Source organism: Podarcis vaucheri, assembly GCF_965113315.1.
Source record: "Podarcis vaucheri genome assembly, chromosome: 5".
NCBI classification, from domain to species: domain Eukaryota; kingdom Metazoa; phylum Chordata; class Lepidosauria; order Squamata; family Lacertidae; genus Podarcis; species Podarcis vaucheri.
This window is the reverse complement of record NC_138763.1, coordinates 69,141,570-69,166,633: the sequence shown is the minus strand read 5'-3', so window position 1 is coordinate 69,166,633 and position 25,064 is coordinate 69,141,570. Positions and strand designations below refer to the sequence as shown.

Below are 25,064 nucleotides of genomic sequence, written 5' to 3'. Positions count from 1 at the left end.
AATCATTCTCCTCCCCCGTGAATTATATTTAAATACTTCCCCCCCACTCCATCAGATGACATTGCACAGAAAATGCCAGAACCACATGGAAGAAATGGTTTCATGTGTTTTTCTCGCCTGCAGTTTCCCCTCCTGTTTTATAAACTATAGCAGGCAAAGCAATAGAATCCTTAAATTTGTGAGACTTCATCTGCAGCTTAGTTGAATTCAGTTCTATAACCTACCTATTTATTGTCATTTCAGGGGCATTCCAAAGTGGGGACAAGACCAGTCTTTTGTTTAAAATAAAGAGAAAAACCTTATAATTATGATAAGATGAACATTTGTAACGTTCACCTCTCCACCCTCCTAGTCCCCAGAAACCCCACTCCTATTTCTTGGGGGGTGATAAATGGTCCTGTGAAAGAGGGTGCATATTCGGTTCAGCTTGACCAACAATATCCAAAAGGTTGTGGAACGTCTAACATTAATGGTGCCAAACAAATCACTACATATCCAGGAATTGGTGTTTGGGCACATGATAAAAACACTCCCAATTTATTGAGGGAAGGGCTCTGTGCACTTCTGATTGCAAGTATACACTAATGAAATAGATTCTTTTTTTAAGAGAAAGGACAAGATATACCTGGAATACGCCACTCTGTGTGTGTGTGTGTGTGTGTGTGTGTGTGTGTGCTAAACCAAGGCAAATTAAAATGCATGCATTTCAAACCTTTTCAATATCTTTATATTAAATAAAAAGCTAACGTAGCTATAGGCCAGTTTTGAGACTTCTTTTCTTGCAGGGTTATGGGACAGGAAATAATTTTCACTGAACACAAAACTCAAATGAAAAGGTAACCCAGCTGTACTGAAACAATCGAAGCAACTCTAAGGTTTTGGGAATATCCATCCCCACAAAAATAATGATAATAACAGGCAGCTCTGTACTGCAGCACTCCACAAAGGTCTGGCATATTGAAAGGCCAATCGTTCCAGTGGAAGATCAGGAATACTAGCGAGTCAGTGTTTTGTCTGAGATAAGAATGTAGGCAGAAGCAATAAAAGAAACTGTAGAAGCAGAAACACTAAACTGAGATGCTTTTGGTACAAGGTGATAGACACCATAAAAAGCTGAGAGGTCTCCTATTCCTTCCTCAGTTGACTGAACACTGCCTTTAATGCAATCATGCTACAAAAAAGTAGAAGCAAGCTCTTAACCGGATGTGCCTAGATACTGCTTCTTAATGAGATTGATGTGATTATTTTTTAATCTTCTGGGTCTGGCAATTGTACAGACACAGAGGGGGAGTCTTTGGGACTACAAAAGAATTAAATCAATACAGCAGAGTGCTACAGCAAGCTTCCCATTGGAAAGGACTCTGGGCCACATGGTTCAACACTGTGTAAGCAACACTTCCGGAATTTTTTAAAAAACCTCCTTAAAGAGGATGCTTCGTGTCCAACTGTTCGTGTAATAGTGGAGGAAGTGTGGCAGCAAACAGTCAACAGGAAGTGGGCGTGCCACCTCCATCTGACCTCACATGATAAGTGCTGCATGCTGAACAAAATGTTCTATCAGCAGATCAAATCTCAGAGGAACACATGGAAAAGTAATTGCTAGCATGCATGCATGCTAACATACTAAGAACAGATAGGGCTAAGGTCCATGGGTGAGTTGGTGAGAACTGCAGTGTGTTTTCTTATCTAAAACAGGAAACATTTTCCTCCTAATTTTGTTGAAAGTATTACTACGCTAAGCCTGAAACAAAGCTTTTGCTGCAGTTTGACAAGACCAAATCCATATTTTCTGAAACAATGTGCAATGCAAAACACAGCTACCATTTGAAATTTGAACTTATCTGAATTTTGCAATGCAGTTCTCCAGCCAAGTAAAGTGTAAGTGTGTGTGTGTGTGTGTGTGTGTGTGTGTGTGTGTAGACACACTAGAGTAAAGTGTGCACCAAAATGCATATATTAGTAAAATAGCATTCAAAAAAGCATTATATTAAGAGAAATTGTTTTTCAAAAATGTGAACATTAGGTAAAGATGCATAAAGAAAAAATTGTAACAGGCTAGTGAGAAAGGATTTACTTATGTAAAAGCCATGCTGCTTCTGCTCCAGAAAGCCTTGTTTTTTGACATGCTTGGTTATTTTATCTAAAATACTTTCTGCCAGTTTGTGTTAAGCAAGTCGGTCTACAATTAGGCAAACACACTTGTAAAATGTGTATTGTGGAGGAAATTTGCACAAAAATGCTGATGAATTTTCATGAGTGCTTTTCTTAAAATAGTAATAGTAATCACAAAGTGATGTGGAAATATGGAGAACTGGAGATTGGAAAAATGAGAAACTGAAATTGATATATTTGCCCATCCATACCTGCAGGTAAAGGGACAGGCATCATCCTCTTCATTCCTGTGGTTCCTTTCCTAGCCGAAAATCCAGGTGACTATCTCCCAGCTGGCTCCTGGAGGCACTAGGAATGGCTCCAAGGCCAGAGACCACTTATAGCTACAGGTGCCATCTTTGTGTCATAGGGTTAGTTTTTAAAAATAAAATAGTTATCCAGTTCAATTGTGTCTTGGAAGCAAACAAGATTTGAAGTGAAAAGATACACTCTTGCAGAGTTCTCTGAGAAGAGGGATTGATAGTTAAACCACTCTTGAGAATAGTAATTTTGTGAGGGAAACAGGGCTATCCTAACAACTCTTACTATCCTTAACAAACTATATTTCCCAGAATGCTTTTTTTTCTTTGCTCCTTGTCCTATAGCCCACTAAAACTTGAATTTAGCAAAGAACAGATTAAGAAGGGTCGACAATAATATTACTGTAGCCACCTTAGTGACACATGTAAGTGGTCTCCTTGTGTGAGCAGTTTTACTTCAAAAGAAAGAGGTCACACAGGCGGTGGCACCGCTGCTTTGGGTTTTTCTGTTGCCGCTGAGTCGGCTGGCCAGCTCTGCCGTGTGCGCCTCGACAGCCTGCCCGGAGCGCTCCTTGGGCTGCTTTGTTGTGCTGGGCTTCTCTGCTAAAAAAAGGCGGACAATTCTGGGCAACCTGGGGGGGGGCGCCTGGCGGATCTGCTTAAGACAGCCCTGCATAGTTCAATCACTTTGGCATAAAATAGGCCACAACTTGAGTGATTAAGGATCTTGGCAGGCATTGGGTGTGTATCCAGTATCAATGAATCCACAGCTGATTGATTGTTTGGCAGGGTTAACCAAGGTTAAGACTTGCCCTATGACATACATCAAATGGGGGCCACCCTCCAATATCACCATTTTGAGATCATCATCAGCCACCATTTGGGCATCTGGACAGAAGCACCTCCCCTTGGATCCCCTTAATGCAGCGGTTCTCAACCTGTCGGTCCCCAGATGTTGTTGAACTACAACTCCCATCATCCCTGAGCTCTGGCCTTGCTAGCTAGAGGTGATGGTAGTTGTAGTTCAACAACATCTGGGGACCTACAGGTTGAGAAAGGCTGCCTTAATGGGATATTGTCAGGATGCTGTCAGCGGCTCCCGGCTGGCTGCCCAGAAAAGTATAAAGACAAGGAAAAGTTTCTTACCGTCCTTTTTTTATTTCAGTCTTTACAGAGAGAGGCTATAGAACCCAGCCTCTTGGGTAATGGTGTTGTTCTGAGTGAATCTCCACCAGCACTGCCCCATCTCTCCCACTTCCTCATTCGTCATCATCATCACCCCCTCTACGGGTGCTGCTACGTGCCCTCTGTCTTTGATCTCTTTGCTCTCCTACTTTTAAGGATCATCAGGTTCTGGGAGATGGAGGATGTGGAATGCTTTCTAATGACAACGTGTTGTTCCGGCTCTCCCATGATTTCCCAGCTTTCCCCCTCATCTGCCTCTGAGCTGTGACCTGCCTCAAACCCCGTTGTAAATCTATGCTGTCTTCCTCTTTCTCCTCCATGGAAGGGTCTCCACCACTCCTCCTCTGCCCAGTTCCTGACAAATACTCTGCTTCCTTAGGATCACAATGGGTGGGACTCCAAGGATGTCCACCTTGACTAAGAATCCCACCCTATGCCTTAACTGCTATCAGGTTGTGGCAAAAGCCCCAGACAAGTCCAATGCAGTCTGAAGACCAATTCCTCCCTGGCCTTGAATACAGTAGCTGAAAAATTCTGAGACCTGGAACGTAACACTAAGTGTGGGATGGTAGGGAATTCAGTGCTAACTGAGCCCAGGTGCTTATATAGCTTATATAGGCAGGGAGTAGACCAGAGGAAAGAGGTTTCCCCTCTGGTCCACTTCCGAAGCCATGCGCCTCAGCTTGCCCACAATTAGCTGCAGTTGTGGGCAAGCCCTGGAAGCCTAGGGAGAAGGAAGTGGTATCCTCCTCCAGTCTGCGTCAGCACCGGAAGTCCACCCAGTCACCATTGGGGCCATGCCAGACCACAAGCACTGCCCCCCATAGCAGCCGGTACGTGGTATATTTGGGGCTCTCTCCAGTCACCGCTGCCAGTACTAACTGCTAGAAGGAAATCTGCTTGTTTGATTATACATGTAAAACACATGGATTGGCCTTTATTTATGGAGCCTGAAAAGAAAACAAGGCACAGCCATTGTCCTCTGGGTGGGAGCAAGTATTATTGGCCTGGTGATCAGCCTAAATGCATCATGTACAGCTTCCATCCATATGTGTTTTTTCTGCCTTTGTGGCCACTACTGCTGCTAAACGGCTATCATTTTGTACACAAACATGTCTATCTTAATTTACTCATTCAGTAAGTTGAGAAACCACATAATTGGAAGACAGCAAATAGTTCAGTATGTGTATGCTGCTGCTGCTGCTGTTTTGTGTGTTTCAAAGAAATGATTTTCTAAAATTAAGATCTCATATGAGAATGTCAGCAAAGACTTCCTAGTTTTTACTACAGGGAGGAGTGGGGGAAACTTACAGCAGTTCAGAAATATCATGAACAAGAGGCTGCAGCAGTTTCCTCCGCAAAGATCTGTAGATATATGATGATGGCATGCGTTGCATATTAAAAATTAGGATCACTCTGTCAAGCCGCCACTTGGAGATCAATTCATGGTGGTCTGAAGCAATGTTTTTTGTTCTGGCACATTAAACAGACTGAAGACATATGTCTAAATTTAAGACATCCTTTGGGTTCTGTATACATATGAGCCAACTGAGAAATTTGAACTATTTCAAAGCCTTGGAAAAAAGGAATTGTAGACACATCCTTTGTTTCGGCATATATTTCTAATTATCTTGCCTTTTACTATTCTTCTCCAGTCGAGTATAATCAGACAAAATAGATCCTGCTGGGCATCGTCATGCTTAATAAAAGTAAGGATGAAAATCTGCAGATTTGGCGACACTGTGGCGCATGTGATGCACCAGTGGCTCTGCTGCAGTCTTATTTAATTATAACACCACATGCAGCTGTAATAAGGTAATTCTCTGTTTACATTCATTCTGGCACTCCTGCTATACTTTTGCTCATCTGGGGTGCTAAGGATTTCCAACTAGTAGCACTCTCCATGGGGAGGAAACCCAAGTGAAAATAGTGGATGGAGAAAGGAAGTATACTGCTCAGACCAGGAATGCAGGCATTTAGGAAGAGCATCAGTTGTTGGACCTGATTGGGTCACACCCTCTCATGTAAATCAGGAGGAAAGCAACACCGCTGGAAGAGATGAAAGGATATTGGTGTATACCAACAGAATAAATTAGTTGGTTTTTCCTTTCTTCATAGGCGTGAGTTTCCCAGATTATAATTTTGAGGCTGCAGTCTAGGAGTAGGTAATGCGGAGCTCTCTAGATGTTGTTTGAATCCAACTGTCATAAGCCTCAGCCATCATAGCCAAAGACTATGGGAGGTGTGGGCCAGCAACATCTGGAGAACATCATGTTGACTACCCTTGCTGCAATCTTTTCCACACTTACCTGGAAATAAACCCAACTTGAAACCGGTGAGGCTTACTTCTGGCATGAATAAACACGTACCAGATTGTACTGTTAGTCATGGGAGAGTTCATTCAAGTTACTCCTGCGTCTTCATTTTATAAATATGCCAATTAATAACTGAGACATGAGAAGTACTATGCGAAGACTCTGGAACAGATTCCCCAGTATATGGAAAGGGTTTGTTCCCTGGACATGGTAAATATCATCTTTGCAGACTGTGATTGTAAATATTCAACACTATGTATGAATGCGTGAACCTATCTAATATGATCATTCAGACTTTTTGCACAACTTAAAAGCCTGACTTGCCTGCTTGTTAAAGCTTCATGCTGGATGGCTGAAGTCTTAGTACTTAGGTTTCACTCATCACTGTTGGTCTCTTACGCAAACTTGCTTTAACATGCATTGTAATCTGTTGTGCTAATTAAGCTAAAATTTAGCAGGAGGGAATTGATTCAATAGCATTAGTAGGACATAGCGGTGTTAGATCCAAGTGTCTTGCCCTACACGTGAGGTAAGGCAATCTATGCCATTCCCCAAATAGTTCTCAGGCATTTAATGATTAAGGTCTATATTCTATCTTTTGCAAGGAAACAGGCTGGTAGAAGCCTCTGTGTAAAGCCTAACAATTATTTGCAGCCTGTATTCATGACCAAGGACCAGTAAGTGCCATGTCCCCTTTGTTGGGTAAGGAGCGGTTTGGAAAACATTTATAATAAAATACAATCTTCATGAGTACAGCATGAATAAATCCATCATTAGGCAGATTTAGTGAAGCATAGAGATGGGCTTTTAAACCATTTTTAATACACTCCAGCTGCTTTAAGGTAGCTGCCCCCCACCCTCTGCTCAGGACCACAATACCTCAAGGACCGCCTCTTCCAATATGAAGCTACCCGGACCCTGAGATCATCTTCTGAGGCCCTCCTCCATGTGCCGCCTCCTAGAGAGGTCTGGAGGGTGGCAACACGAGAATGGGCCTTCTCGGCAGTGACTCCCCATCTGTGGAATGCTCTCCCCAGGGAAGTTCGCCTGGCGCCTTCATTATACACCGTTAGGCACCAGGCAAAAACATTCCTTTTTAACCTGGCCTTTGGTTGATCTTATTGACATCCAACACCCTTTTATAATGTGGCTCTTTGGTTTTTTTATTGGGTTATTGTTTTTGGTTTGATTTTATATGTTGTGGTCTTGTTTGTGAACCGCCCTGAGACCTCCGGGTATAGGGTGGTGTATAAAATGAATTAATAATAATAATAATACCCTAATACCATGAAACAGACCACACTCTGAAGTAAGTTCAAAAATGATTTACTTACTTGATCCAAGGTCACAATCATGTGTTATGTTATGTAGCAATAAGAAATGCAGGTCTATGTTCTTAGGTAGAAAAATATAGCAAAGGCAGCCTCAGACACATGTTTGACACAGATACCTATGTTGAGGCATGTCTGACTCCATTGCATGCAGTGTGAAGAGAGGGGAAGGGGGAAGAGAAACAGGAAACAAGACTTACTTTGTCCCTCTTAGGAGAAGAGGAGATGTGGCATATCTGACACTACTTCAGCAATTAGAACTCTGTGGTCCTTAACCCCTTCATATACTAACTTGCAGTGTTAGGTTTGACTCCCACAGAAACTACAATTCCCATTATCCTTTGCCATGTGCTTTAAATCATGTGTTTTAAATGTGTGCTGGATGCACTTTCAATATATGGTGTAGTTCTGCCCAAGCTCTGTACTCCCTAGCTGTAAACTGTAAACTTTGTGTGCATATATATATATAGCCCATCCCATCAGTAAGAGCACTGCAGGAAGGTAACAGCCTTGTTGGGGAGTGCCTACAGTACATATGTGTGCTTTCCAGCTGGCTTCTCAAATTCTGATTTGGAGGCACACAAAATAAAAACAGATGTTGTAATTTTAGGAAGCTGACATTGGGGACAAATTTCTTATTTGGGCTTGGATCTTGAATCTTGTGTCATGGAGGCAGGGAGAGGGAGAAAAGTATCACTCCTTCATTAAGGCCACAATCCTATATACACTTACTTGAGAGTAAGCCCCACTGAATCAAGTAATATTTGCTTTGAATAGGATTGTGCTTTACAGGTAGTTTGTTGGCTGTCCCCATAGACTATGTTTGGGCAATAGTTTGTTTCAACAGTTTGTATCCCACTTAAAACCACAGTCTCTGGCTGTGTACGCACATTTAAAGCACCCCCCCAAAAAAAAAAAATCCTAGGAGCTGTAGCTTACCGCTCACAGAGCTAAAGCACCCTGAACACACTACAGTTCCAAAGATTCTTTCAAGGGGGTCCTAAAAAGTGCTTTAAATGCATTGTATGCATACAGCCTCTGTGGGTTTACCTTTCCCCCATCTTCTTTTGTGGCTTTCTGGTCCTGTGTGGTCAAAGATAGGTCTGTAGGTCTTAGTCCATAGTCTCCAAGTCTTGCTTTCCTCCTCTCTGCTCATTTCCTTTTGCATCATAGCTTTTAGATGGTGAGCCTGCAGGCCGTCTTATTTTTTATATCCATATAATGCTTAGTATAAATATTAACAACTGCACTGCAGTCCAGCCCTCTATTTTGCACCATACTAGCTACTACTTCATGGCGCCTGAAAAGACCTTCTTGAACCATGCACTACTAGTATGCATGGTACAAAGGAAGAGCAATCAATGGGGATGTGGGAGGCGATGCTCTTTGCAATGCCCCCCCTCCATCTGTCATTTATGGTAGTAGCTGGAGGAGGCAAGCTGGATTTCAGTAGGTCTTGTGAGAATTCAGTTTCCAGCATCATCTTATACATACCCAGATTAGACAAGTCTTTAGTCTGTCAGATTTGACATTATAAAATGATTAGATTTGTTGCACAGTGTCCAGAAATTTACTCCTGCTTGTTGTTTCTTCACTGGCGTTTACCATTTTAGAGCGTTGCTGTTTAGTTGTTGTTGGTTTTGTTTTGTTTCTCTCAACAGCTGAACAATCCCACTGTAAATATTCCACTGCATCCCAATTCTCCAAATCTTTGTGGCTGCCCAGAAGAGCTTCTGTAATGGGGACAGCTTCTGGCAGAGAATCACAACTGGTGGTTAGCGAATGGCCACAAATTGAAGACAGCAGAACACTGTAAACCGCAAACAAGAGATTAAAAATAATAAAGTACATAAGAAGGATTTTTGTGTGTGTAAACCAACAGTAGAACTGTTGATGTATGGGTGGCCTTCTGCACTTTCAAATGCATCACTACTTGGTCTGCAAGTGGACAAATGTATTCTGTTCCGAGGAGCAAACCTGTATGGGTACAGAGCTGCCTATAAGTCTCCAATAGGGAGATACAGTAAATAAAGGAATGGGCCTACTTATTCTCTATTGGGTGCAGAAGTGGCTTGACTGGTGGTGGGGTAGTTCTGCTGTGCAGGCTTCCCATCAGATGGGTCACTGCTACTTACCAGAAGGTGGATGGTCAAGGAGGAAAGCACTGAAATGCCAGTGCATTTGCATCATGCCAACCTCCCCACTGCCTCACCTTTCCCCCCACAGTAAGCTACAACAGGGACGCGGATGGTGCTGTGGGTTAAACCACAGAGCCTAGGACTTGCCGATCAGAAGGTCGGCGGTTTGAATCCCCACGATGGGGTGAGCTCCCGTTGCTCAGTCTCTGCTCCTGCTAACCTAACAGTTTGAAAGCACGTCAAAGTGCAAGTAGATAAATAGGTACCGCTCCGGCAGGAAGGTAAATGGTGTTTCTGTGCCCTGCTCTGGTTTGCCAGAAGCTGCTTAGTCATGACCCGGAAGCTGTACGCCGGCTCCCTCGGCCAATAAAGCAAGATGAGTGCCGCATCCCCAGAGTCGGTCATGACTGGACCTAATGGTCAGGGGTCCCTTTACCTTTACCTTTAAGCTACAACAACCCATCTCTGCCACAATGTTCCTACACAAAATCAGGTCCCCATCTTGAAACATAAAGCCCTTTGCTGCAAACTATTCAGGCTGGTGATTTATATGCAATATAAGTCAAATCAAGTCATGCATTTGTGTTGAGTTTTGCAACATCCCTGTTCTTCTTGACACATTTTGATTAAGAGGTTGTCTTGATGGCGGGATTCACCAAACTGTCATGCAACATGAAAATGCTATTAAGAGTGGTGTATTCATCCTCTCCTGTCTCTCTTCACCTATGGTAATAGAGATAGGCGAGAATTAACACAAAGGAATTGTCCACCAATGTATAATGCCTCTCATTTAGCAACAGGAATGACCCAGTGCTGGGTAATACTTCTCATTGAGCAATGTGAATCACCTGAAAAGACTGAACTATAATCCTCAGGATTATATTTTTGGCTGAGTCCCCCAAAGCTCAGTGTATGTATAAACCTAAAATGCTTCCATATGAAATGGAAGTGTTGAACATTTTAACTTGTGACAGCAGTCTCTTGTGTCCCATTGGATGCCACTCCAAAAGAACTGCCAACCTTTCTGGAGGTGCAAGTGGTAGGAATCTTCCAGATGCATGAACAAATCTTTGCATGTGACCCATCCTGGACCTATTATTTCCTAAAGACGCAAAGGCATTCCATTGCCAAAAAAAGAAAGAAAACCCAACTCTATTAAGTGTAGAGCTTAAGGCATGAACAATAAAAGCAATCAAAACATTTTCACAATTAAGATTGGGCACCAGCATTCCTTTCAGTGATGGGTGAGGGGAAGTCTGTCGTTTGATCTGAAAATACCACTGATCTCATGACACTTCCAAACCACTGTAGCCGTGAGAATGACTAGTGGTGTCTTCGATCCTCAAGTCCATGTTAGTGAATTTTCCATGTTTGGGTGGTGTGGCCAGGAGGTGGGGGTGGGGGAGACTGCTTATATATAGAAGAAACAGACTGTGTCAAATTGCCCAGTACTTGCGTGTCAAGGCCCCCAAGCCAGCCCCCCTTTTAGAATAAAGAAATTCACACTGACACAGAATTTTGGTTTAAGGTTATTGGGCAAAATTTAGGTCACAACTTTATTGATTACAGCAAATGTGAGCAGTATTGGCTTAGGCATTGGCAAAAGACTATATCAGACTCCTGCCCCCTTTGCAGGAAGTCAGTAAAGGTAAACCACCAAAAGAGGGAGCCACATCAGGGGAACCCGCCTGCAGCTTTCCTCGGTGTTCCCAGAGGCCTAGCATGGCTCTAGCCCCTCAATCGGACTTCGGACAGTGCGAAGCAGGTGCTTGGCACACGTCGTGCTGCAGCCTTTATACCCCCTCACGATCACCCCATTCAAAATGATTGGCCAATAGGCCTGGGGTGATGGTGGAGCCACCCTGGCGTGAGGGTATTACTCCACCCACGCTGGGGGGGGGGGTCTGAGTTGAGGGCCTGCCAGCAACCAGGACCATCTTTTAAGATGATCCTATTTATCTTATAGGTTCACAATCAAAATTCATATTAGCCCTTGAAAATTTTCGTTTTGGGACAGGATAACTTCTGAAAACCGCATTTAGACTGCTGGTCTATACTTACTAAATAATAAGCTTGCCCATGGCTGGCAAACTTCATATTGAAACATAGGATGGCTGTGTGGGTGCACGTGCTTACACACACACACACACACACACACACACACACTACAGTGAAAAGACTCTGTTAGTCTGATCACCATTCTGTCTAATGTGCAAGTTGTTTACTGAATAAAGTGTTTGGGAGCCGGTTGCCGACAATCATAAGTATAAGTTCAAATTATATATACTTTATTCTGGAGTGACTGTTGGCAGGCTGAAACCGTTTGTCAGCCTGGTACATAGATAATAATCTACGTGGAACTTTCAGGAGTGACAGTGTAAATACAGGCAGTTTGCTCTTTTTAAAAAGTAGTGCTTTAGCAGGAGAGGGGGGGTGGAGAAGCGACCTAGCCCATAAACTTTCCTAGTGTGCCAAAAGAACAACATTTGCGCAGTTCAGACTTGAGTTGTAACTCCAGCATAACTCAGCTAGAAGAGTTGGGGATAAAGGGGGAGGAATAGGTAGGGAAGAAGCAGTGTATCAAATCCTCTTGCTGTTGTAAGAACAACATGAGGGACTTGAGGAAGATGTGGAAGCTCTAAGGAGCTACGCAACCCTTGCTTTCTCTATCCTCTTCTGCAAAACTGTCTTGCAGCTCTTGGTCTGATATCTGTACTGGCCAAGCCAAAAGAATCAGTTAATCAGGCTGCAATACATAATCTGTTAAACAATATAACAATATAAAGAAAGTTTTATATGCTGTAATGACACTTACTGTTTTTACAAGCACCCCACTTCCCTGAGCAGTGAAAAGATCCAGGGGCAGCACTATCTGGATTTGGCTTCTATTGGAGGGGGAAAACACTGAAGAATTATGATTGCTGTTTTTGTGGTGTGTGTGTGTGTGTGTGTGTGTGTGTGTGTGTGTGTGTTTGGCTTATTTAGAAGCCAAGCATAGGTGGAGGGGAAGCAGCACTTGCATGCCTACCAGACAGCAGATCCAATGCCAACCTTGATGCTAAATATGGCAGTGCCATTATTAAGAGCTATAGCAGTAGGAATTTTCATCATGACTACACCAAGACAGCAAAGGATTAACTTCCCCTCCCTGTGCGCAGCTGTCCCAATGAAAATCATTGCTGGGGGAATATGGTTAAAAACAAACCATAGACTTCAAGTTAAGGTCATCTCTAGTTTGGACCCAAAATGCTTCCAGCCTTCAGCTCATTCTTCTCTCTATGCTTCATTCTTCTCTGTCCCCCAAAATGCTTCTTTTGATCCCAGTATATCTGAAGGAGCGTCTCCACCCCTATCATTCTGCCTGGACACTGAGGTCCAGCTCCGAGGGCCTTCTGGTGGTTCCCTCACTGTGAGAAGTGAAGTTGCAGGGAACCAGGCAGAGGGCCTTCTCGGTAGCGGCACCCTCCCTGTAGAACGCCCTCCCTTCAGATGTCAAAGAAAGAAACAACTATCTGACATATGAAGGCAGCCCTGTTTAGGGAAGCTTATAATGACTGATGTTTTAATGTATTTTTAATGTTTTGTTGGAAGCCGCCCAGAGTGGCTGAGGAAGCCAGATGGGTGGGGTATAAATAATAAATTATTATTATTATTATTATTATTATTATTATTACAGTGGCGCCTCGCAAGACAAAATTAATTCGTTCCGCGAGTTTTGTCGCCTTGCGATTTTTTTCGTCTTGCGAAGCACGGTGTCGGGAAAGTTTTGGAAAAGCTTCAAAAATCACCAAAGTCTTTAAAAACCTCAAAAAAGGCTACCACACCGTGTTCTATGAGTTGCTCCTCGAAGTCAAGTCGCAACTGTATTAACGGTGTTAAGAAAAAGGAAACAAACTTGCAAGACGTTTCCGTCTTGCGAAGCAAGCCCGTAGGGAAAATCGTCTTGTGAAGCAGCTCAAAAAACAAAAAACCCTTTCGTCTAGCGAGTTTTTTGTCTTGCGAGGCATTCGTCTTGCGAGGTACCACTGTATTACTACTACTTTGCATGCCTTACATAAGCCCCTTCCTCCATCTTATGACTAATACTTAAGATCAATCTCAGCTATTAGCTCCTATTGAGGAAACATTAGTTGCCACATTAACAAACAATCTTACTAATAAAAAAATGCCTATCTAGTACAGTAGTGTTTGCTATGTGGAAATACTTCAGCACTCTTCCCACAAGCCTTTTAAATGCAAATAGTTGAATTGCTTAAGGTTGTTTTATGGGAAGTGATTTATAAACACACTTGATGATTGACAGTGACAATGAGGATGAGGATGGCTAGCCGTAGTACTTTACTATAGAAGTATTAGTGATGGCATTTGAACTGGAAATTCATTTTCCAATACGTTGGTTTTGCTAGAGATTCCCTCTGCTGTTTCTTTTGTCAAGAGACATTGGTCATGTGAAAGTTCCCACGGTGAGGGAGTTTCAGCCTCTGTTGTGGCCAAGTCTATTATGCCAAAATTGTTACTATGCATGGTTGAGGTTTTGTTATATGGAGGAAGCTGAGGTTGCTTGGGAGCATATGTATTGGCTCCTGACAAGTCCGGATCAATTGATCAAATGAAAGTTATCAGATTAAAGTTGGTTAAGCTTTCATTAGAGGAATATGCTGCAAAACATCTTATATGAGATCAGGCATCACCAGACCCATTTCTTGCACATTCAGCATGTAAAGAACCAGGACTGTCCGTAGAAGACAAATGAATTGCATCTTGCCACAAATGCTGTACAGTGACTTCTGCCTCTCTTGCTCTGGCTGCTCCAGTTGTTGATTCACAAGAGTCTAGCGTAGATTTCTGGACTAAATATGGCAATGGAGTTCTGGACGATTTATCTGAAGCACTGCAGGTCTGTGCTTGTGTGGTAGCCATATTAAAACTGCAGTGTCCTTCAATTGAGCTAAGTGCTGAGTCAAAACAGCCGTTATCCCACCGCCTGCCCTCCAATTAAAATATATGGCTCTTAAGCCCATGTAAAAGTAAAATAGATAAAACAGATATGCTCATTGCCTGTATGTTTCAATTAACATTTAACAGCTGAGTCAACTGACTTTAAAACTATTCAAAATTAAAACAAATTAAAACAGACCATGGAGCTCTAGGACAAGCAGCCTTACTCGTCACCTTCTTCAACCGAAAGTCAACAGGCCTACACTGGTGTCAACGAAATAAACTATATGCTGTTTTAACAACCTCTTTTATTAACCGCTTTTAGCATTGTTTTAACGCTTTGGCTATTCTTCATATAATTTTACTGGTCTTCTTAATCTTTGTAAGGTGTTCTGAAAGACTGTTTAAAGCAGGATAATTATGAATATGTGTGACCTGTAACAAAACGTTGCAATATTTCCTGACCTTCTTCCTAAAAAAATAGTACCTCTATTTCCATCCAGTCAAGCATGTCATTCCACTCCCACCCCCCAACCATGTACTATTTTTCTAAGATGGAAAAGAAAAAGAGAGAATGGGAGGGTTCTCTCCGTGTGTGATATGACATGCCACTCTACATTCCACACCTATTAAGCATGTTCAGTTCTCACTGGGCTATTGATGGAGTTGACCCCCTTGAAATTTTTGTTTTAGATGTGTGTTGTACTTCTGCTGACATTGCATACCCGTTTATCCTTCTTGTTTCTCAGTGGCCTTATTGTAGCTACTGTCCTGCTGGCCTCACCACCTAAGTTCATTATTAAAAGAGGTGATAATAGAATTGTTGCTGTTGTTTATCAGAATCACTTTTCAAATGACCGATATTTCAGCTTTCTGGTAGGTTAAATGCAAAAGTTTATTTTTATTTTTTTTATTGAAAGACCCTGCCAGTTTTAGATTTGACCACCAACAGCATTAAGTAAACAGGAGATTTATTCAAGGGAGAACCTAGTTCTTTATTAAAAGCAGGCTCAGCTCACCTGGGTTTTCTGTTTCATAGCATCTTGGAAGCCCTGCACAATTTTGAGAACTATTCCATTGCTACAAACAATTATAAATTGTATATTGCGGAGGATTGGGAAGAAAAACTTATTGTTTGCAGAAGTCCAAATTATTACAGAGAAAATTAGGGGTGTTTTTTTCCTGGTAAATGATCCTCACCTTTTAGTCACACCACATGCTGTGTTTGTTCTAAACAGCATGAAGCAAATACTCTGGCTTTTCATGGCTTTAAACATCCTAGTTCTCAACCTTGCTACATCCTTTTAAAAAATAAGTGTTCCTTTCAAAATGGTCAAGATGAAAGTTAGAAATAATTTCAATTTTCAAAAGCCAACGGCAATTGAATTAAATCTGGTTAAAGAATACTGGATGTGAAAGCTTTGTGTTTGCTAAGTGGACTAGGCTTTCATCTTACAGCTGCATTATCCCAACACATTGTTTGTTGTTACCAAAGCAGTAAATGTTGTTTGGCTTCTGTGGAAAACCTAGGGCCCAGGAGACTTTGAAGTATTTTCTGTGACTTAGTGTCACCTACTGTTCCTGTCAGCAAACTGAGATAAATGTGATGGACTCAAGGTGTCTGGTCTAATTCCTTTATTGACACATTGTCTTGTCTTCAAAAACTTGTGTAAATGAATGTATCCAGAGAGTAATGCGTCAGTAATGGCCTTCGAGATAAAGGTCATTGTTTATGTACTGATTCCTTGCTTCCTAAGTTCCTAACAGCCTCCAGATCTTACAAATTAGCACCTCACTGAGATCAAAGTCCTCCCTATTCTTTCTTCAATTACTTGCTTGCCTGGTGGAGCCAAAGGAGACACTTCTAGAATCTTCTGGTCTTGGCTGAAGTCTGTGTTTTGTAGAGGGCAAATGGTGAAACTATGCACTGTCTTTTTACATTTCATTGAATCTCTGCAGGCACATTCAAGACCCAACAGAACTCCCACAGTTTCCAGCCTATTGGAAGCAGTGGGTGAAACAAACTTTGCCCATCTTAACAATGAATCTCCCTGACTCTTGGGAATGGCAGCAGCAGTTGTACATACTATGTTGTATATATTAGCTAAACATGAGCAATGTGATGTGGCAACAAAAAAGCTAATGCAATCTTAGGTTGCATCAACAGAGTTATGTGCAAAGACTGTGAGAAAAAGAACATTATTATTGTTTGGTCTGACCTCACCTTGGAGTACTGTGTCCAGTTATGGGCATTGCAGTCTTAAAAGGATATTAACAAATTGGAAAATGTCCAGGGGAGGGTACCAAAGATGGCGAGAAAACAGTTGCCAACAGGATTTTCTGGACCCAATGAACTATATGTCCATCCCACTTGAAAAAGAGAACATTATTTTTTGGGGTTTATTTATTTATTTAAGAGTTGATTAGAACTATCCCGTGTACAAAAGCTTTGCTTGCTGCACAGTAAAGTCAAGAGAAAATTAAGTCCTGGATTATCCCCAATAACAACTTTATTTTATAAAGAATAAATGTAAAAAAGCAACTTTGCCAGGCAATTTTCATTTCTGGAAAATGTATAGATTGACTAAGATTAAAAATTGTTTAGAAACAGATCCTTTATATTGGACAACTATGAACTACCCAGAAGTTAAAACATGACCCTATTTGAGAAAACACCGAATTTGAATCTCTAATGCTAAAAGATCAGTCTCAGAAATCACGGAGCGAAATTTATGGTATTATGACCATAGATAACAGCAATTAAAACCTATCAAGCTCAACACGAAGAGATCTGGGACATGAAATACCTGTATCTGCATGAAAATATTTGTGACAGTAGGTTTCACAGCAAACAAACAGCACTGCTGTGAAATATTGATTGATTGATTGATTGATTGATTGAACACCCTCACTATTTATGGGAGATTAAATAGTTTATGTTGGAAGTCTAAAGCAATTAATGGTGATCGATACCATGTTTTTTGGTCTTGCTCAAAGATATGATATTACTGAACAGCTGTTATAATAGATAGAAATCACTATTAGGTGTGACTTACCAGCATATCTAATAGGTATGCTAAAGATTTAGTATCGTTAGAGGACTGCTAATAGCCCACACAACTATTAGTTACACTTGGTGGAAATAATCAATGCACTAACACTGGAGGACAATACAAAGAGTATGGGGAAGAATAATCATTTCATTGAGAAATGGAGCCTTTTTGTTATGTACTGGTGCAACGAGACACAAGATAATGTGGAACGATATGCACTGCTAGAAACATTGTAATTCATACTAACGACTTAGATTCTTGCATGTATAACTTCAGACAAGGAGAGGAAAACAATTAGCTTTAAACTTCCATTGTAAACAATTGATCAGGCTTTCATTAGTTTTCAAAAGCCACTCATTAATGAACCATGGTTCTTCAAATTTCAGCAGGACGCAGATGCATTTACCTGTTACTAGAACACTTCCCATATCTATAGGATCAGAGAATCCTCTTTACTGCTATTACATCATGCTCTGTTTATGAGCCTCCCAGGAACATATTGAAGACTTGACTAGATCCAGAGCATAACAACTTGTAGAAAGCTACATAATTGTGTAGGGAGTTGCATGAGTAGGAAACCGATACTATGATCTCATATCTGTTTGCATCTGCCCACCTGGGTCTTGCAACATCTCTTCCTGTTCTGTGTTTGTTCATACATGATCATTTGTAATGAGTGGATCGATAATTTGAGAGTAGAGGGAAGAAGGCCTATTCTTTCCTTTATCTCTTCCTACTTTATGCAAGATTTTTTTATACATTTCTTCCTTCCTTGCCCACATGTGTTCACAATAAAGAGGTTAATAAGTGCTTAGAGAGTTACCATTACAAATATATTAGACTACTTACAATTTTAAAAGATCCAATAACCCAGCTGCACTATTAATATGAATGAAAGCATTTTGCTTGGTCTCATCCAGGGCCGAACTTGCATTAGAGGAAAACGTCAAGCGGTTCAACTAGGGATTGTGCTTCCTCATCCCACATCCAAGGGCTGTGAGTGGAAAGAAACTCTGCTGGGATGAGGGTGCTCATCCACCCCCACCTGAGGCAATGGTCTCTTCTTGCCTCATGGAAGCTCTCTCTCTCTAAACCAGGGGTGGGGGAACCTTTTACGATCCAAGGGCTGCATTCCCATCTGAGAAACCCATGCCAATGATGCAATGGTGTAGCTAGCAGCAAGGGTGCTTGGGGCAGCACATATGCCCTGACCCCAGGGGTGGGGTGAGCTGTCCATGGCACGGGGCGAGCTGGGGCAGGGCACCCAGTGGAGCCTCCAAGGAGTCTGCTCACTGCCTCCCTCTCAGCGGTAGGGTGGCTGGGAGGGAGGTGGTGGGCGCATGCAAGCCCCACACTGCTGTTTCGGGCAGCACACAGCTTTCATGCAGTCCACCTGTCGCCTCCCCCTTAGCCGCCCTACAGCTGAGGGGGAGGTGGTGGGCAAGTGCAAGCCCCACACTGCCATTTTGGGCAGTGTGGAGCCTGCAGGTGCCAGAGCTACCGCATCACTCCCAGGAGAGACGCATGGCTCAGGTGTGCTGCAGGCCCCATGGTAAGTGCCATACCCCCATGGTGTGGCGCCTAGTGTGTCCCGCCCACCATCCCTCCGAGCTATGCCTCTGCAGTGGTGGGTAGAGCTAGAGGGCGGAATTTACAGAGCAATTAAGGTACATTGTACCTTTGCACAATAGGTTTTCTTCTGCACACACTCATCCAACCATCCCTCTCCTTCCAGATAGGTAAGAGGCTGTATCAGAGTTCCAGGATACATTCCAGCCAGACAAAAACACTCAATAAGGATGTGAATCAGGAGTGGAGCAGGGTGTGCATGAGAACAATCTGAAGGCCAAACAAAGAAGCCTAGACATCTGCATTTGCTCCCCACCCCAGGACTGAGATGACTCATCCCTGCTGTAAACTTTGCCTTCATCAATTCCTAGAGCATCACAGCTGAAAGAAAGGTTTACTTGTATGCGGTCAAGCAACCATTCTGTCCTATCCTCTTGTCTTGGTTTTCTGCTCCAGATATAAGGTTAATTATTAAAACTGGATTTTATGCTGATTCTATAGAAGACTTAATTGCCATAAAAATAAACTTTTTTGTTAATTTATTTTCTTCTTTCATTAATGAGAACAATATGCTTTCCCCCTAAAGTTAAGTGTTCTTTCTTGGCAGTGAAGAACATTACATTCCGCTCTATTAGCAAAATTAAGTGATATGAAAGCAGCTAATGACTTGCTTTGGGAATTGAGAAGATTAGCTTTTCAAATCATTTTAATTTTGAGCAGTCCAACTCAGTCCGTTTAACTTTACAGGAGGGACATATTTGTTTCCAACAAAAGTACTCATTAAAGCCAAGCAGTGAGATGCTTTAAATTTTAATTTAATTTATTTTTTTTAATAAATGAAGCTTCAGGTTCAATTAATAAATAGGCTACCCAGGGCTTAAATTCATTGAAGCATCCCAAGGAAGAAACAGATGAAAATACCTAGTGCTGGAAGTTTCACAGGACCTACTCACTGAAATCACTTCTATTTAGGGAGCTATACTGTTACAAGATGAGGATGGAAGAACCCCCTAAACCCAAGAAATTAATGGATGTCAGGATCTACCGTATATACTCGAGTATAAGCTGACCAGAATATAAGCCGAGGCACCTAATTTTAGCACAGAAAACTTATTGACTCGAGTATAAGTCGATTCACCACACCACAAACCTGGTGGTGGCAGCAGCGGCAGAGGAACAACAAGCAGCCTAAAAGGGCTGCTTTCGGGCTGTTTGTTCCTCCGTCGCCAACAGTGGCAAAGGTGAAGGAGGAGGAAGGAGCAGCAGCCCAAAAGGGCTCCTTTTGGGGCCGCTGGTCCATCCACCGCCGCTTCTGCCGCTCTCAAGAGCAGGCATAGGAGCCGCAGTTGGGAGAGGCACAGCAGAGCTGTGACCTCCCACAAACCACTGTTGTAAATCTACACTGTCTCCCTGGAAGGGTCAGGATGGGGAGGTGGTCTCCTTCTTGACATCACACACCCCCTCCAGTGCCCTCCTCTTCTGCCCAGTCCCTGACATCTGGACGCATAAGTAAAAAGGATGGGGAGGGCTGGTTGAGAATAGGCTGAGGTTGGTGGGACAATGCCCCATTCACACTTATGGAGCAGCCCACATTGATGGAGCAGGGTCTGTCAAAAGCAAGCATAACAGGCTGGACACCAGGAAGAATCATCAAGTCATGTCTTTGGTGTACCGACATTAATGGAACACTTGGACACTTAATACTTTCAGTTTGCATCAATGGAACATGACTAATACTAACGTAGTAGAGAAAGCATTGGGACATTAATGAAGGTTGGTCTACAAACATTAATTTCTAGAAGTTTAGTGGACACTGAATTCTGGTTAGGCTTTGGGCCTAACCCAGAATCCAGCCTGCCAGTAGTGCATTTGTTCAGTTTAAAGGAGAGATGCTAAGTCCTTATTTTGTCCACAGTCTCTCATTTCAGCATATCCCTAAATATACTGTGCATGCCAAACAGACAAGCAACCTGCTATCAAGGGTCTTCTGGTCTCTCTTTGTGCTTAGAAAATTGAGGGTGCTTGGCACCTTAGAGTAGATGCCCAGTATTTTGTACTGTCAATCCATAAATAAACAAGACTTATGTGGCTATTCCAAGTTTGGTAAACTAAAACTAAGGGTCCATTCAGTTCAAACCAACCTTTGCCCTATGTTATTTGCAATGTGCTATCTTTAACTCAAGATCACAGTTTTTAGCAAGTTGGACTAGAAAGTCATTTAAGCAGGTTGGAATTTGGCTGGCAGCTGGCAAGCCTTGGGTACTTATTTCCTGTTCCTGTTGTTTAGCTACTTCTACAGCTGACACCAAATTAGTGCCGCAGGTCACAGCATCCCCCATTCTAGCTGAATGGCATGATCCACAAGAATTGATGCTGCTGATCTTTTCTGAATATAGTGGGGCTGGGTTGGGGGGAAAGGAATAATTACTGTGGGCCAAGTGGCACATTATGGAGAGGCAGACAAGCAGAGTTCCCGACTGAGCACACATCAGTCACAGCTGCCTGACAAGACTACCAGTGCGTTATACATAAATCTGTTTCCCTTTTCCCTTCAGAGCAAAAAAAAAATAGCTTGAGGGGGATCAATTTTGACAGCAATATCAGCAGGCATGCAAAGGGTTAGCCATACTTCATCATCTTAATGGCACACATAAATATGTAATGTGACACGGAGCTCTCTAAATTATTATCTTTTTAAGTTTTTGTTTTTTTAAAAAAAATTACAACTAGTTTTTGTCGTCAGTGCTATAGGGGAGCGAAATGTAATCCTCATGTGATGGGTAGGGAGGGCAAGTGCTTTTGCAAAGGGGTGGCCTTACTTGTGTTTGCTGCTGCTTCATTTAAAAAGAAGGCTTGCCCTTTAGTGCTGGCATATCCTTCCAAGGAAAGAACCATAGCTTATCAGTAGAGCAATGCTTTTCACATGCGGAAGATCCCTGGTTCAGTCCTTGGCATATCCTGTTAAAAGGGTCAAATAGCAGGTGTTGTGAAAGACCCGCTTGAGACTCTGGAGAGTCACTGACAGCCAGAGTTCAATAGACAATATTGGGCTAGAGGGGTCAATGTTTAGGAACATAGGAAGCTGCCTTGTATTGTGTCAGACCATTGGTCCATGAGTAAAAGGTTCCTGGTAGTGGGAGTGGGCAGAAGGCACCTAAAAGGGGGCAGGGTGGATCTTGACTGGCCATGGACCCCCTGGATCAGGCATAGGCAACCTCGGCCCACCAGATGTTTTGGGACTGCAACTCCCATGATCCTTAGCTAACAGGACTAGTGGTCAGGGATGATGGGAATTGTAGTCCCCAAACATCTGGCAGGCTGAGGTTGCCTGTGCCTGCCTGGATCCAAAGCATCTACAGTTCCTCTGTTGTGCCAGCCTGAAGCTGGGGCAACGAGAAAAACATGCCACCACCTTCCACCCCGAACAGAAGGAGTTGGCAAGGATGTGAATACAGTGGTAGCTCCACCACTCCCTTCATCCTACAAGCTGCTTCAAGATTGCTCTGTGATGGCCCAGCCCAATGCATGCTTACTCAGGAGCAAGTCCCACTGTGTTTATTCAGACTTAACTCCTAGAAAAGTATGCATAGGATTGGATCTTTAAATATGTTTCCAGTATCTTACCTGCACAAATAATACATTGTTCTGACTGACACTATGTACTGACTGACTGACACATACACACACACCCAGATTAGTATTATGGATGATCCATCCAGCTCCGTCTCCCTTTCAGGCATGTCAGAGTCAGACCATCAGAGTCAGTCCCTCTTAGAAAGATTCCCCCCAACCCCAGTTCAAGGGCCATAAATCTCCTTGCTAAGGAGAAGAACCACAAGCCAATTGGAAGTTAAATTGTTGGGCAACCCACAATCTAATTTAAACTTTGGCTGCTTTATTTTTACCATTTGGAGAAAACTGTAGTTTCGCATAGGGTATAATCATGTTTATTTAAGTGCAACGTATATCTCTATGGGGGAGAAACAGCCAACTGTGGCAAACTGCTTTCAGCAGAAACATGTGGAAAAGACCCAAGAAGAATGGATGGCTCAGTGAAGGTAGCTATGAAGTGCTTTTTCAAGGTAATATGTAGAGAAAGATGCTAAGTGGATTCAAAGCAGAGAAACCCAGAAGATAAACTGAACTCTCTGTTGTGCAAGTTTAGGGGCACATCATGCAGGTGTGTGTCTACTATATATTCTGAACAGTGGCTTGATTGTCTGTCTGTCTGTCTGTTCTCTACATCAGAGGTTTTCAACCTTTTCTAGTCAACGGCTCTTGACCAACTACATTCTTACTGTGGCACCCCTGTGGGGCTCAGGAGCCCGGTTATGTCACCCCTTGCCTGCATAGGTGGCAGCCTCTCACCCCTTTTCGAACACTCCCCCTTGCACAGTGTTCCCTCAGCCTCCTCTCCTCTCTTCTCTCCTGAGGAGTCCTCTGGACAGCTGCAGCTGATGCCCTGGTCTCTGAGCTGCCCCAAAGAGAGGTGCCTCCTCACACTGCCCCACTGGGGCCTGGGAAGCACCCCCCAGCCAGCCACAGAGGCACCATTCACCTGGGGTGCTTGTAGCCAGGGCTGATGCAACAAACAGCTGTGCAAGCTACTGGGAGTCAGAGACACAAGAAGGCATCAGAGAAGGGAGGGGACACTGGTTAAAAACTACAGGATGGCCACATCCTGAGATATCATCACCAAACTTGGCACAAGGGTTCCTGAATTGTGGTGGGAATTTTTGTCAATGTTGGACTGTTGGCTGTAATTTGAATCAAGATGACAGTACAAAACATGTTTTAGGCATGACTTTGCCCATATTTTGGCATAGGTTCGGCCACCTCTCAAAATATCATTGCCAAATGTAGCATGAGTGCTTCCAAAATAAGGCTGGTGGTCTTCATGGAAGCTGGGTACCATTTTGATGCAAGATGGTGGACTGAAATGCAACTTTGGACCAACTTCACCTGGTTTTTGGTGTGCCACCCCTAAGAACTCACAATTTAAAAATTGTGAACTCTATCAATTTAAAAATCACGTTTTTGTGTTTTCTACAAATTATCAGGCTTTGGCCATATTTTCTGGTTCGTGTTTCTGTTGGCAGGGAGGTGTCTTATTTGAAATATTTGTAGTACAAATTGCGAAGGCCGCCATTCTTCCAGATACAGCTTTCTCCTCTGTATAAAAACCATATTCTGGGAAGTGTTTTATTGTAGGAATGTTTTAATACTTTAAATGCTGATCAGAATGTAAATAGTTAACTGTAAGAAGAATAAACATGTGTTTTACATTGACTAGAGCCGAAATATACAAGGTCAGCCAGCAGTGGGCCAAGTGACAGTTAAACTGTCAAAGTTGATCCCTGTTGCTAAGAAGATGGCAGAGTACATGCTGTATTTTGATTTTTATATATATACCAAGCAGTAGCATCCAAATGTGGACAGCTGATGGCTGGTCATTTGGTGGACATTCCATTCAAATCTATTGGTCCGTAATTATAGGCCAATGAAAGTTTTGAATTCCAACAGGAACAAATGGATTGGCTTGATAGTCCTGACTGAAAGGAATTTAAGGTCAGGTCCGGCACTGTTTGAAGTAAGTTAGTTGGACAGTCTTTGGTGTACTGTAAACAGCTTCAGCCCAGGACTCAAGAACAAACTCTGAAAGCCAAAAAAAAATCTGAGAGAAAGAGAGAGATTGAAGTAGGAGCAGCTGAGGAAGCCCACCTGGAGTCTGAAATTACTTGAGGTGAGAGCTGAGAAGGCTTCCAAGAGCATAGTGAGTGATTTGAGCATCAGACTTTGGAAGAGCTGAGGACAGGGTAGGGATGGGCAAATCTGTGCATTTTGGTTTCTTTCAGGATTTATAATATTTATAATCTTAAATTCAGTTCTGCATCCTTCCACATCAGTTTGCGTTTTTAAAATGAAAATCATCAGCAGTTTAGTGAGCATTTCTCCTAATACAATACTTTACGCGCATTTTTGTATGCAACTTTTGCCTAATAGGCTTTTTTAAAACCAGCAATATTACCTAAAATGTGGTTTTTGTATGATATTTTCACTAATGCATGCATTTTTATGCTTACCCTAGTACTGTATAAGCACTTTTGAATAAATTCCTTAGCTT

General features: G+C 42.5%; 2 long non-coding RNA genes across 3 annotated transcripts in view; both read left to right on the top strand.

Annotated features, from left to right (window-relative positions):
* Positions 1-13,048: 13,048 nt before the first annotated feature.
* LOC309532209 overlaps positions 13,049-25,064 on the top strand; it is a 738,788-nt gene continuing 726,772 nt past the window's right edge. Inside the window, exon 1 of the long non-coding RNA XR_014219653.1 lies at positions 13,049-13,134. This is a non-coding gene — a long non-coding RNA (uncharacterized lncRNA). The remainder of the gene's footprint in view (positions 13,135-25,064) is intronic.
* The window catches only part of LOC309532194, a 47,434-nt gene continuing 46,644 nt past the window's right edge, over positions 24,275-25,064 (top strand). The window contains exon 1 of one of the 2 annotated variants that reach the window (XR_014219636.1): positions 24,275-24,756. This is a non-coding gene — a long non-coding RNA (uncharacterized lncRNA). The remainder of the gene's footprint in view (positions 24,757-25,064) is intronic. The other variant, XR_014219637.1, reaches the window with a different exon arrangement.